This window comes from Cannabis sativa, chromosome 4 (genome assembly GCF_029168945.1).
Source record: "Cannabis sativa cultivar Pink pepper isolate KNU-18-1 chromosome 4, ASM2916894v1, whole genome shotgun sequence".
Taxonomy (NCBI): domain Eukaryota; kingdom Viridiplantae; phylum Streptophyta; class Magnoliopsida; order Rosales; family Cannabaceae; genus Cannabis; species Cannabis sativa.
Genome location: NC_083604.1, coordinates 57,327,474 through 57,340,803, shown reverse-complemented (window position 1 = coordinate 57,340,803; position 13,330 = coordinate 57,327,474). Strand labels below are relative to the sequence as shown.

General features: G+C 35.7%; 1 non-coding gene across 1 annotated transcript; it reads right to left on the bottom strand.

The window, feature by feature from the left end:
• Positions 1-351: 351 nt before the first annotated feature.
• On the bottom strand, positions 352-458 carry LOC133037521 (small nucleolar RNA R71). The gene has a single exon (XR_009687608.1). It is a non-coding gene; the product is annotated as a small nucleolar RNA R71 (small nucleolar RNA).
• Between the last annotated feature and the right edge of the window lie 12,872 nt (positions 459-13,330).

Genomic DNA, 13,330 nt, shown 5'->3' with positions numbered 1-13,330 from the left:
TACATTCTCCCTACTCTGACGGGAGTGCAGTCATGTATCAGGCCACCGGCAGTGGATGCAAACAACTTTGAGATCAAACCTGCCATACTTCAGATGGTGCAGTCTTCAGTTCAGTTTGGTGGCCTCCCTTCTGAAGATCCTAATCTGCATCTTTCTAACTTCATGGAACTTTGTGAAACCTTTAAAGTTAATGGAGTTAGTGATGATGCTATTCGACTGAGACTGTTCCCATTCTCTCTTAGAGAGCGAGCCAAGAGTTGGCTAAACTCCTTGCCACCCAACTCTATCGCCACCTGGAATGATCTGGCAACGAAATTCTTGTCAAAGTTTTTTCCTCCAGCCAAGTCTGCAAAGCTGAGAGGAGAAATTAATAACTTCTGCCAACAAGATAATGAATCTCTCCATGAGGCTTGGGAGAGGTTTAAAGATCTGATCAGAAAGTGCCCTCACCATGGTATAGAGAAGTGGATGCTGGTCCACAACTTCTACAATGGGTTGGTAGGAAATACAAGAACTTTAATAGATGCTACAGCTGGAGGAGCCTTTATGAGGAAGAGTGCTAATGAAGCTTATGATCTATTGGAGGAGATGGCTCTAAACAATCAACAGTGGCCAACTGAGAGGAGTCAATCAAAGAAGGTAGCTGGTGTGTTAGAGGTCGATGCCATCACCAAGTTGACAGCACAGGTTGAGGCATTGACAAAGATAATTGCAGGGCAAGCTAAACAAGCCCAAGTTGTGTGTGAGTTATGTGGGGGAAGCCATCACTTTTCAGAATGCCAAGCTGATGTGGATGATTTGCCAATGGATGAAGCTAAAGCCATTGGAAACTATTCACAGAACAACAACAACAATTATGGGTTCAACCAGGGTAACAACCGAAGAAACAGTGGGTTCTATCAGCAACGAAATCAGAACCAGAATCAGAATCAACAGTTTAATCAGCAACAAACCTCTGGTGGAAATTCTAGTTTGCAGACAGATTTTCTTGCTTCAATTCATGACCGAAACTAGATCTTCAATCAAAGGGACACTGCAGACACAGATGGGCCAACTAGCAACTCAAGTAGCAACCCGTCCTCAAGGGAATTTGCCTAGCACAACTGAAGTAAACCCCAAGGAAAACTGCAAGGCAATTACCCTGAGAAGCGGTAAAAATTATGATGGTCCTGAAATGCCACAACTAGTGAATGGAGAAAAGGAGAATGAAGAGCAACCGATGTCGACCCCAACACCCACTCCAACGAAGGCTACTGATAGTCAACCACAGCCACAGCAGTCTCCACCAACTAATATAGATCACCATGTAAAAATACCATACCCCCAAAGGCTTAGAAAGTCAAGCTTGGACAAGCAGTTCACCAAATTCCTGGAAGTGTTCAAAAGACTTCACATTAACATTCCTTTTGCTGAAGCTTTAGAGCAGATGCCAAGTTATGTGAAGTTTATGAAGGAAATCTTGTCAAAGAAGAGAAAGATGGAGGACTATGAGACAGTTGCTCTAACTGAAGAGTGCAGCGCCATCCTACAGAAGAAACTCCCTCCTAAACTCAGAGATCCAGGGAGTTTCACTATTCCTTGTACTATAGGAAAAATTGAGGGAATAAATGCACTTTGTGACTTGGGAGCTAGCATTAACTTGATGCCTCTATCGGTGTTTAAAAGACTGCAGTTGGGTGAAGCAAAGCCAACAACAGTAACTCTCCAATTGGCGGACCGATCACTAGCCCATCCTAGAGGAGTCATTGAGGATGTGTTAGTTAAGGTTGATAAGTTCATCTTTCCAGCTGATTTCATCGTTTTGGATATGGAAGAAGATAGCAATGTCCCAATTATTCTTGGGAGACCATTCTTGGCAACTGGCCAAGCCTTAATCGATGTTCAGAAAGGTGAATTAAAGCTGAGAGTCCAAGGAGAAGAAATGGTCTTTAATGTGCTAAAGGCTATGACGTACCCAAAGGCAAGTGATAACTGCTTCTTTATTGATTTGATTGATGAAATGGTGAGTGAGAAAAAGCTGCTAGATGATCCTCTTGAGCTAAGTCTAACTGAAGATGAATTGACGGAGCAAGAAGGGCAAGAGGTCATGGGGTATGTGAAGTGGCTTGATTCCTATGGGCCTTTGAACAGAAGATACTTTGAGGAATTGGGAGCGGTTCCAAAAGAGCTGAAGCCATCTACTGAAAAGCCCCCAGAACTTGAATTGAAGGTGCTTCCTAGTCACTTGAGGTATGAGTTTTTGGGTCAAGATAAAAAGCTGCCAGTTATTGTTTCAGCTTCTCTCTCTGATGTGGAAACTGATAGACTTTTGAGGGTACTTCGAGCTCATAACAAGGCCATCGCTTGGACACTAGGAGATGTTAAAGGAATCAGTCCTTCAACAGTGATGCATCGAATTCTCATGGAAGACAACGCCAAACCAACTATTGATGCTCAAAGAAGACTCAATCCACCCATGAAAGAAGTAGTCAGAAAAGAAGTAGTTAAGTGGTTGGATGCTGGAGTTGCTTATCCTATTTCAGATAGTAAGTGGGTTAGCCCGGTGCAAGTGGTCCCGAAGAAAGGTGGAATGACGGTGATCAAAAATGAAAAGAATGAGTTGATTCCTACAAGAACAGTCACCGGTTGGAGGATCTGCATCGATTATAGGAAACTCAATAAAGCAACAAGAAAAGATCACTTCCCTTTGCCCTTCATTGATCAAATGCTTTGAGACGGAGTTAGCGGGGCAAGAATATTACTGTTTTCTTGATGGATATTCTGGATACCACCAGATAGCTATAGCACCTGAAGATCAGGAGAAGACTACTTTCACATGTCCCTATGGTACCTTTGCTTTCAGAAGAATGCCCTTCGGCTTGTGCAACGCCCCTGCCACTTTTCAAAGGTGTATGATGGCTATCTTTTCAGATTTGATTGAATCTTGTATTGAAATTTTTATGGATGATTTCTCAGTGTTTGGTTCTTCCTTTGATCATTGTTTGGAAAACCTGGAAAAAGTACTAACAAGGTGCGAAAAGTCTAACTTGGTGTTAAACTGGGAGAAGTGTCACTTTATGGTAACAGAAGGAATTGTTCTTGGGCACAAAATTTCAAAAGCAGGAATTGAGGTAGATAAAGCAAAGGTCTCAACAATAGAAAATTTGCCACCTCCAGTTTCTGTAAAAGGAGTGAGGAGTTTCCTGGGACATGCTGGCTTCTACCGCAGATTTATCAAGGACTTCTCTAAAATCTCAAAACCTTTATCGAGCTTACTTGTAAATGGAGTTCCATTTGAGTTCGGAGAAGATTGTTTAAAAGCTTTCAAGATTTTAAAGGAGAAATTGATTACAGCACCGATAGTAACTTCACCAAATTGGGAGCTGCCGTTTGAGTTGATGTGTGATGCTAGTGACTTTGCCATTGGAGCGGTTCTGGGTCAAAGAGTTGACAGAGTATTCCACACAATCTACTATGCTAGTAGAACTCTGAATGATGCTCAATTAAACTACGCCACTACAGAGAAAGAAATGCTGGCAATAGTGTTTGCTTGTGACAAATTTCGACCCTACCTAATTGGAAATAAGGTAATTGTTTACACAGATCATTCAGCAATCAAATACCTTATGACCAAGAAGGATGCAAAACCAAGACTAATTCGGTGGGTACTCTTACTTCAAGAGTTCGACTTAGAGATAAAAGATAAAAAGGGCACCGAGAACCTGGTAGCAGACCATTTGTCAAGATTAGAGCTGCAAGAGAGTCAGAATACAAAGGAGGTACAAATAAATGAGCAATTTCCTGATGAACAACTCTTTAGTGTGAGGGAAAACCTGATGGTACCTTGGTACGCTGACTATGTTAATTTCTTGGCTGCAAAAATAACTCCACCCGAGCTTTCGCGTCAACAATTGAAGAAATTCTTTTCTGAGGTGAAACATTACTATTGGGAAGAACCAATCCTCTACAAGCACTGCGCCGATCAGATCATAAGGAGATGTGTTCCTGAAGAGGAGATGTATTCTATCCTAAATCACTGTCATGCTTTACCATGTGGGGGACAATTTAGTGGAAATAGAACAGCTGCAAAGGTGTTGCAAAGTGGATTCTTTTGGCCAACGCTATTCAAGGATGCTACTACTTTTGTAAAGGCATGTGATCGTTGTCAACGAACAGGTAATATCTCAAGAAGAAACGAGATGCCTTTAACAGGAATTTTAGAAGTTGAATTGTTTGATGTATGGGGAATAGACTTTATGGGTCATTTTCCTTCATCCTTTAGCAATCAGTACATTCTTTTGGCTGTTGATTATGTGTCTAAATGGGTCGAAGTTTCAGCTACACCTCAAAATGATGGAAAGACAGTTCTCCGCTTCTTACAAAAGAACACTTTTACTCGGTTTGGTACTCCTCGAGCAATAGTAAGCGATGAAGGGAGCCACTTCTGTAACAAGCAGTTTGAAGCACTCCTCTCAAGATATGGTGTTCGACATCGAACTGCTTTACCATACCATCCCCAAAGTAATGGCCAAGCTGAAATCTCTAACCGAGAGATTAAGATGATTCTGGAGAAAACAGTGCAAAGATCAAGGAAAGATTGGTCAAGGAAGTTGGATGACGCACTGTGGGCATACAGAACAGCTTTCAAAACACCGATTGGCATGTCCCCATATCGTTTGGTGTTTGGAAAGGCTTGTCATTTACCGGTGGAGTTAGAGCATAGAGCTTTTTGGGCCATGAAGACTCTTAACATGGAACTAAAAGCTGCAGGGGAGAGAAGACTGTTACAGCTGAATGAGCTAGATGAGTTTCGGAACGAAGCCTATGAAAACGCCAAGATATACAAAGAGAGAACTAAAAAGTGGCACGATCAAGGTCTAATACGGAAAGAGTTTCAACCAGGACAGCAAGTGCTACTCTTCAATTCAAGGCTGAAACTGTTTCCTGGAAAGCTGAAATCAAGATGGTCGGGACCATTCACGGTGGTCAAGGTGTTTCCTTATGGAGCGGTGGAGTTAAAAGGTGAAAGTCCAACAACTTTCAAAGTCAATGGACAAAGGTTAAAGCTCTACTTGGGAGGTCTGTTTGACCAAGCCAAGTCCGCCATGATCCTGGCGCCACTTTGAAGTGCAAGGCTCAGCGTCTAGCTGCATGACGATAAACTCAGCGCTTCTGGGAGGCAGCCCAAGTATTATTTTGTTTTTATTGTTTTGTTAGTATTTTCAATTTTTAGTTTAGTACCAGACATTATTTCTTTTTAATTGAATCGTGAAAAGCGTGAAAAAAAAAATTATTTTCGACCTGAAGCCCAGAAGTCGCGACTAGCATTAAGCCTAGTCGCGACCTATTTCTCAAGTCGCGACCTCAGTCGCGACTTGCTGATTTTCCAGAAAGGCCTGAATTTTTCTCGTTAGCTAGTCGCGACTAGCCTTTGGCCAAGTCGCGACTTGCTGACCAAAAATTCTATAAATTCACACTTTCCCCCTCATTCAACCCTACACAAACCAAATTCAAATTTCAAATCCTCTCAGCCGACCCTACCCTATTTTCCTCTCAAAAATTCAATTTTTCATCTTCAATCTTCAATCTTTTCATCTTTTCTCAAATTTCTTAAACCCAATCTAATCAAAAACCCAATTTCACTCAACAATCTACACATATCATCAAAACCCACACCAAAGAACACCCAAATCCAAAAAAATCACCATTGTTGTCACCCTCAACCTCAAGCTTTCAAGAACATTCAACAATGGAGGTGGAGTAAAGCGTTTTCGGGTTTGTAAGTATCACGTTCTTCATTCTTTCAAGAATTTGATTAATTATTTTGAGATTTTGAGTGATATAAATGTGTGTGATGTAAAAATATTGATGATATTGGGTTTATTATTAATGTATTGTGGTGTTGAGTGGTTAGGAACATTGATTGAGTGAATTTTTTATTTTTGGGATAGAGGAAATTTAAGGGGAGGTGCTGCCCAATTTTTCTTAGAAAAAAAAAAGTTTTAGAAAAAAAAAAAGTTTCAGAAAAAAAAAAAAAAGTAATTTCGAAAAAAAAAATAAAAAAAAATTTCGAAAAAAAAATTCTGAAAAAAAAAAGAAAAGAGAAAAAAAAATTGGCACCAAAGAGGACTAGGAATGTTGAGGAAGGTTCGTCTTCGAACCCACCACCAACGGGTTTTGATAGAACCCTCTTTGGTAGTATCGAGGCTCACAATCGCTTCGTAAGGTTGAAGAATAGAGCCTATATTGAAGATAGGGGTATTGAATTCCCGGAAAATCCATTGAGGCGCCAACCTCGGTTTGAGACGATCAGAGCGCAAATTGAAAGAATGAAGTGGGGAAGTTTTGTGGATACTCGGGGTCGGGCTAACGTTACTATGGCCTGTGAATTCCTTGCGAATTGGCCCGACCGCCGAAATGGGGAAGTGAAGGTTCATGGAAAGAAAGTTCCCGCCACTGCTGACGCATTCAATGTGATGTTCTCTGTCCCAGATTACACTAGGGAGGAACAACGCCTCCGAATTATTGAGGAGGAAGAGCAATTTGATATGGTGGATGTCGCGGAGACAGTGGGATTTCCTGGGTTGAGGTTCCATGACAATGATGGTACCGAGGGGTCGCCCAATATTCTATACCGGTGTGAGCTGAACCCGGTGGCAAAAACATGGCTGTACTTTGTGAGTGCTCGGTTAGTGCCCCCAACAAGCATTTTTCCGATGTCCAAATGGATCGCCTTAAATATGTGTACGCCATAATGAAAGGGTACAACATTAACATTGGACAAGTCATAAGGCAGAGCATTGACCAAATCGTGCAAGGAGCCACGGGAGGTGGTTTCGGTTTGGCGGGGGTTATCACAGAACTCTGCGGGGCATATGAAGTAACCCAGTTAGAGTTTGACAACACGGTGTTGCCACTTCGTAAGATGGACATCGCCTTTGTCAACAGGCTGAAAGAGCCACACCCCTATGGGCAGCCACCACCTGATGCACCGCAAGGGCGTAGGCGGCAACGTGAGCCTAGTGTTGAAGAAGAAGAAGAGGAGCAACCACTACAATTGCCTGGGCCCATCGATCCTACAACACAATACACTCATGCACAGCTGAGTTACATAATTCAGCAGAACAACCACATGCAACAATACATGGTGCAGAGGAGTATCTATGATGAGGGACAAGTTCAGCAACTCAACTCTCTCATCAACAGAATGAACATTGGGATTGATGACCCGAACTACTTGGCACAACCTCCTCGGTTCTATCCCTATGACCAGCCGCCACCACCCAACCCTTTCTGAAAGGGTCTCAGGTAAGTTTCTTCTCTCTGCATTTTACTGTATACATTGGGGACAATGTAATATTTAGTTTGGGGGGAGAGGCTTAAAAAATTTTAAATTCTGCACTTTAATTTCTGCATTTTAATTTTATGTTTATGTTTTTTATGTTTTAGTTTTTTGCTTTAGTTAAGGAATGGCAATAAGCTTGATGATAGTTGTATACTGCTGATTAGTGTGATGTGATCTGAATCTGTAAAATAACTGTGTGCTTGATTTTGTTAACTCTTTGGATTAGTTTGGATGCTTAGAAACCTGTGTTTTTCTGCAAATACTCAATTTGTGAAAATTGTTATAACTGTTTTACTATGGTTTGTGGCAAGATGGACAGGATAGCTTAGAACTTGCATGTTTATTCTTTTGAGGCGAAATCCTTGATAGTGTTCAATTGGAATATGATTTAGGCATTTGTTGGATAGTTTGAGCCTTTCAAGCCTACCATAATGTGTATCCCTAGTTACCCTTTTGAGCCTTAACCTGTTGTGTTTTCACCCACTGATTTGAAATTTTGCAACCACACTATTAATTTTTATTCTCACCATGATTATCCATGATATCATAAGCTATATGATTAGTTTGGGGGAAAAGAAACATTTAGTGTGACGAAATAGTGAGAGGAAAAAAATTTGTAAGATTGAGAAGAGAAAAAAACAAAGAAAAAAAAAAGAAAAAAATTGTGTAATTCAATGTCACTGAAAAAAAAGAGCACTGAAAAAAAAATATAAAGAATATGATTTCAGTGATGTTGGAAAATAATAAATATATCTTCTCTCAATCTTGGTAAACTTGGGAACAGTATGGGGTTTAGAAAAAGAAAAGTAAAAGCTTGGGGGTTCTGTTTGTGTGCTTATGATATCTTGAGCCAAAATTGTCTCTTGCCTATCCCTGAATATCTGAGCCATATTACCTAAACCTTGAAAAGACCTAATGATTCCAAAGAATACTGTCAACATTAGTGGAGAAAGGTAAACATGCAAGCTTATGAGCTATCGGGTTGTGGAACTAATGGAAAGAGTAAAACTTTTATAACGATGTTTCATATTTGAGTGTATTGTTGCAGTTGTACATAGTGTTGTTGATTGAGCATCCGAGTTAATTGTTAGAGTTAGTAGGATCAAAATTCTAGTTTATGCAAGGAAGAAAACAGAGCATGAGTCAGCAGCGTAGTGATTATCTGATAGCGTAGTTAGTTTTTTTATCTTACTTGGGGGCGAGTAAGAATCTAGTTTGGGGGATTTTGTTAGGTTATAATTAACCTATATTTCGGGTCTTTAAAGTTAGCATTATCTCGTCTATTGGTGTCTTTTGGAGCAGTTTTACGCTTGATTTTCATTATTTCAGGTTCCCGGGGTGTTAAAGTTCGAATTCAGTCAAATGGCGAAAAACTGGGATAAACTTGGAAAAATTGGAAAATTCGGTTCCAGAAGTGTCAGTAGTCGCAACCTCCAGAGAGCCAGGTCGCGACCCTTTTTCCTGGTCGCGACCCTGGTCGCGACTTCGTAAGTTAGGCAGAAACTCGGTTTTTCGAGTTTTGCCTGTAGTCGCGACCAGCTTAAATGCTAGTCGCGACTAGGTACGGAAATCGCAGATTTGACCTAATTTTGATTTTTCACTCAATTGGAGGCTCACCACTCATCCCTATATAAGGAATACGACATTGAAGGTCAAAGGCAAGCAAAAACAGACCTAATAGTGGAGGCAAAGTGGAGAGGAAGCTATCTTGAAGACCCGGAGCGATACCACCTTCTAGTTTCTTTCTTTTACCCTTCTTATTCATCTTTATGTTTGTTTTTATTTCTGAATTAATCATGGATGTTTTTAGAGTTATTATGAACTAAATTTCCCAATAAGGGAGGATGATGATTGTTGTTTAAGTTTACGCCTAGTTAATAAATAATTGCCATTCCTTCATCTTATGTGTGAATACTATCTTTATTTGTGTTTAATTTCATGTGTAAGCTTGATCACCTTTTACATGCTCTATGATCCTAATTCGAAATCTGAAAAGTGAGAATTAGGAATGCTAAAATTTGGATAGTCTAGGTTTTGATGTAAAACGAAAGTATTTACATAGCCTTAGTGACTAATAGATTATTGCTTAATGCTGATTTTGTGTTGATCTAATTAAGAAGTTAATTAGAGAACATATTATTTAGAACCTAAAAGATCTGAAAAGAGTTAGGTTAATTTATAATCTGTCTTTCACATTGAGATAAGGATAGCAATTAGGCATTGACATAGGTAGCTTATCAACAGGATTCACCTCCCTAATCTCTCATCTTGATTAATCTTCGTTTATTTTCCCTTGAATTTCTGAGTTCTTTATTTTTAAATTGCAAACTTATTATTTTACCAAATAGAATCATAAGTATAATTTAGTAGTACTTAATCCAATTCCCTGTGGTTCGACCTCACTTGCGGGAGATACTACTTGATACGTACACTTGCGTAATAAACAGAATTTTCGTAATAAATACTGCAAGTGGATCCTGGTCACAGAATACCTAACTCATATTCCATACAGTTTTAATCCATTAATAGAAGATTAAACACTTGAGAAAGTGTAACTGTATTGTATTCTGGAATTAGAAATATAAGAAAATTTCTATTTGGAATCTAAAATTAAAGTCAAAGACTTAAATTTATACCAAATATAATGAGTAATTCTATCTTGGACCAGCACTACTAATACAAACTCTAAGTCAGATTTGCCCATACAAGTAGGAGATTTCTAAGATTGAGGATTTATATCAATTGGGAATAGAATTTCGGGATTATAATCATATGCGTCATTTAATTTCTTTAGAGGAAATATAATGACATGAAATGATTTATAGACCATTCATCCAATGATATATTATTGAGCTAATTCGAAACGAATAAGCTAAGAGGAATTAGGATAATTTCGTTTATAAATAAGAATCCAACGATGCTTCGATTAGCGAAAGACAAAGTAATCTTATTTATGTAATCTTCTTGTTTCATATTGTAAAAATACTAGTCTAAGGTGTCATCAATTGATGAACAGCTAGATGTTGCATATACAATATTTATCTTTCGAGATCTTACACTATTATGTATGTCTAATGGTGAAAATCCATTAGGGATTTATCTTATTAGAAAAACAAACATGTTAGACCAACAATGAAGATTTGAAATTAAACTACAACTTAATAACATAAAATAACATGGTTCAATATAAATTCATACACAATTCAGAAATTATAAACATATAGCAAGTAGGAATGACTAGTGAAAATACTAAAACATACAATCCTAAATACTTTCCAAGGTTTTCAACAAACTGATACAGAGTCCCGGTAGGCGAGAGTCAAAGTATCATTCATTGAATAGAGTTGTCAGCTCATCTAAAATAGAAACCATTCTAGCAACCTTTTATTCGATCAAAATAAGAATCCAACGTTGTCCCGGTAGGCGAGAGTCAAGGTTATTCTTATTTTATGAGCTTCCACCATTGTTTCATGTCTTATGAGTTTATCTCTAAGTAGTCACCGTAGGGGAGAGTCTAAATAGAGACGAAAACTCACAAAACACTTATCAAATGAAATCTTACAGTGTTAAATGCGTTCAACGAATAACCATCCATAGGGGGACGAAGTCTAGCGTCTCGAGGTTATATTGAAAACATTTAACTTTTGTAAGACCAACAATGGAGATCGAATATCTTAATAATAATCAAGCTCATTATTTAAAGTGAGTTGTATTTTCTTTGATTCTATTTATTTAATTTATTTATTTTAAATATATATTTATTTAAAATTTCTAATTTAAAATGAAAAATTCTAAATATAAATTTTAATTTAATATTTATAAATTTTACTTAGATGGATATGAAAATAACATGAATTATTTCCATCTTAGTAATAATTTCCAATAAATATTTAGAAAAATATTCAATTTAAGTTGTTACAAAATTAATTTAAATTAATTTACAACTCAAATTTAATTTTCTATAAATATACATTGCATTTCGAAAAATTAAAGTATTCTAGGACACAATTTTCGAAAATGCATGTTAAAATAAAAAATTAATCCTGGAAAAATTATTCTAATTTAATGTTGGCCCAAAATTAATTAATAAAATTAATTTACAACAAAAAATATAATTTTCCTATTTAATTAAAAATATAAGAAAAATTTCAAATATTTAAGTATGATGATGAAAATCAACTTAAATATTAATTTTCTATTTAATTAAATACACTAGAAAAATACTTCAAGCAAAAATATCATCTATCTAGATTTTCCTTTGACTAATTAATTCAATTTCTAATAATATACTTTAATTCAATTTATTTTAATTAATCATTAAATGAAAAAATTATTGATTTAAGTTGGTCCAAAATTAAAATAAATAATTTATAACTTTAATCTATTTTTCAAATAAAATTTGAAATTCCTGCATTTAAGAAATGCAATTTCGAAATTTGATTAATAAAATAAAGAAAAAATATATTTTGAAAATTATTTAAATTTAGTTGAAAAATTAAATTTCAACTAAAATAATTTTCTATTTAATTAAGTGTCATGAAAAAGAAATATTTAAGTATGATGATGAAAATCAACTTAGATATTTAATTTTCAAATTAATTAAATGTATTAAATTCAAGAAATAAATAATTTAGAAGGCTTAATTATTAATCTCTAGTTTAATACTATGAAAAATATACTTAAAATAAATTGTACCAAAATTAATTATATAAATAATTAATTTCACAATGTATAATATTTTCCTATTAAATATTAGAAATAATAAGTAGTCTAGAAATAACTATCTAGAAAATATCTTATTTGACTAAGTATCTTTTCCACAAAATTTGAAAAAATATCTAATTTAGGTTGTATTAGAAAAAATCTAGAACCTAAATATTTTTCAAATTTAAATTTAATTAAATATGAAAAATTAAGTTGTAACCACTTAATTTGAAAATATTACATTTTAAGTTAATATTCGAAAAGATATTAACTTAAAAAATATCTAAAATATTCCATTTTAATTTGATATTCGAAAAGATATTAACTTGAAAAATATCTAAAGAATCTTAATAACCAATGCCTAAAATTCCTCAACTTAATTTTGAAATTTTAAATCCAAAAGATATTCAAATTTAAGTTGGTTAGTTGAAGATAACTAAATATCAACTTAAATAGGAATAGTTAATGAAAAATTTAAATTAAGCTCCAGAAAGAATCTAGATGATTATAATTCTATATTTAATTAAATACAAGAAAATACATATAGTTTAGCTTAGAATAAAAAATTCTTTAAACTATAATTTTCTTAAATTAATTTCAAAATAAATGAAATTAATTATGTTGCTAATAAATTTTATTAGGTTAAACTAGTTTAATTAACCTAGTACAGTTATTCAAATCAGGCAAATGGGCCTTCACAATTGGGGTAGTTCATGTGAGGGGGTGCTGGGTTCAGTATGTCGTACCCACTACTATGACTCCCAACTCTCACACAAGGCCCAAAAGAGAGGAATTTAACCTTAATAAGAACAAATGTTATTAATTGAATAGGCCCAAAAACTAAATGAGCCTAAATAAATTCTATCAAGAACTATGATAATTTATTTTAGCAACAGCAACCTATATGCATCTATAATAAAATTAAACACATAGGCTCACACAGGCACACTTTGGATGGGTCCTATCATGTTGCTAGGTCATACACAGATGAAAGAAGATTGTAAATATACCTGTTACAAATTATTAACTTGACCAAGGGAGCCATCAGATCATTAGATCTGGCAAAAAGTAACCATGGCTATTTGCAATCAAGTAATAATAGGTTTTGAAAACTTACAAACAAGCTAAAACACATACTCCTGCAACAAGGTTAGCTGGATAGTTGGATGTAGGATTTATTTAATTTTAAATTAAATAATTAATTTCGAAATAATTAATTAAATAAATAAAATATTTATTTTCGAAAAATTAAAATAAAATAAAAAAATTTCGAAAATTAAAAAAAAAAAATTAATTTAAAAT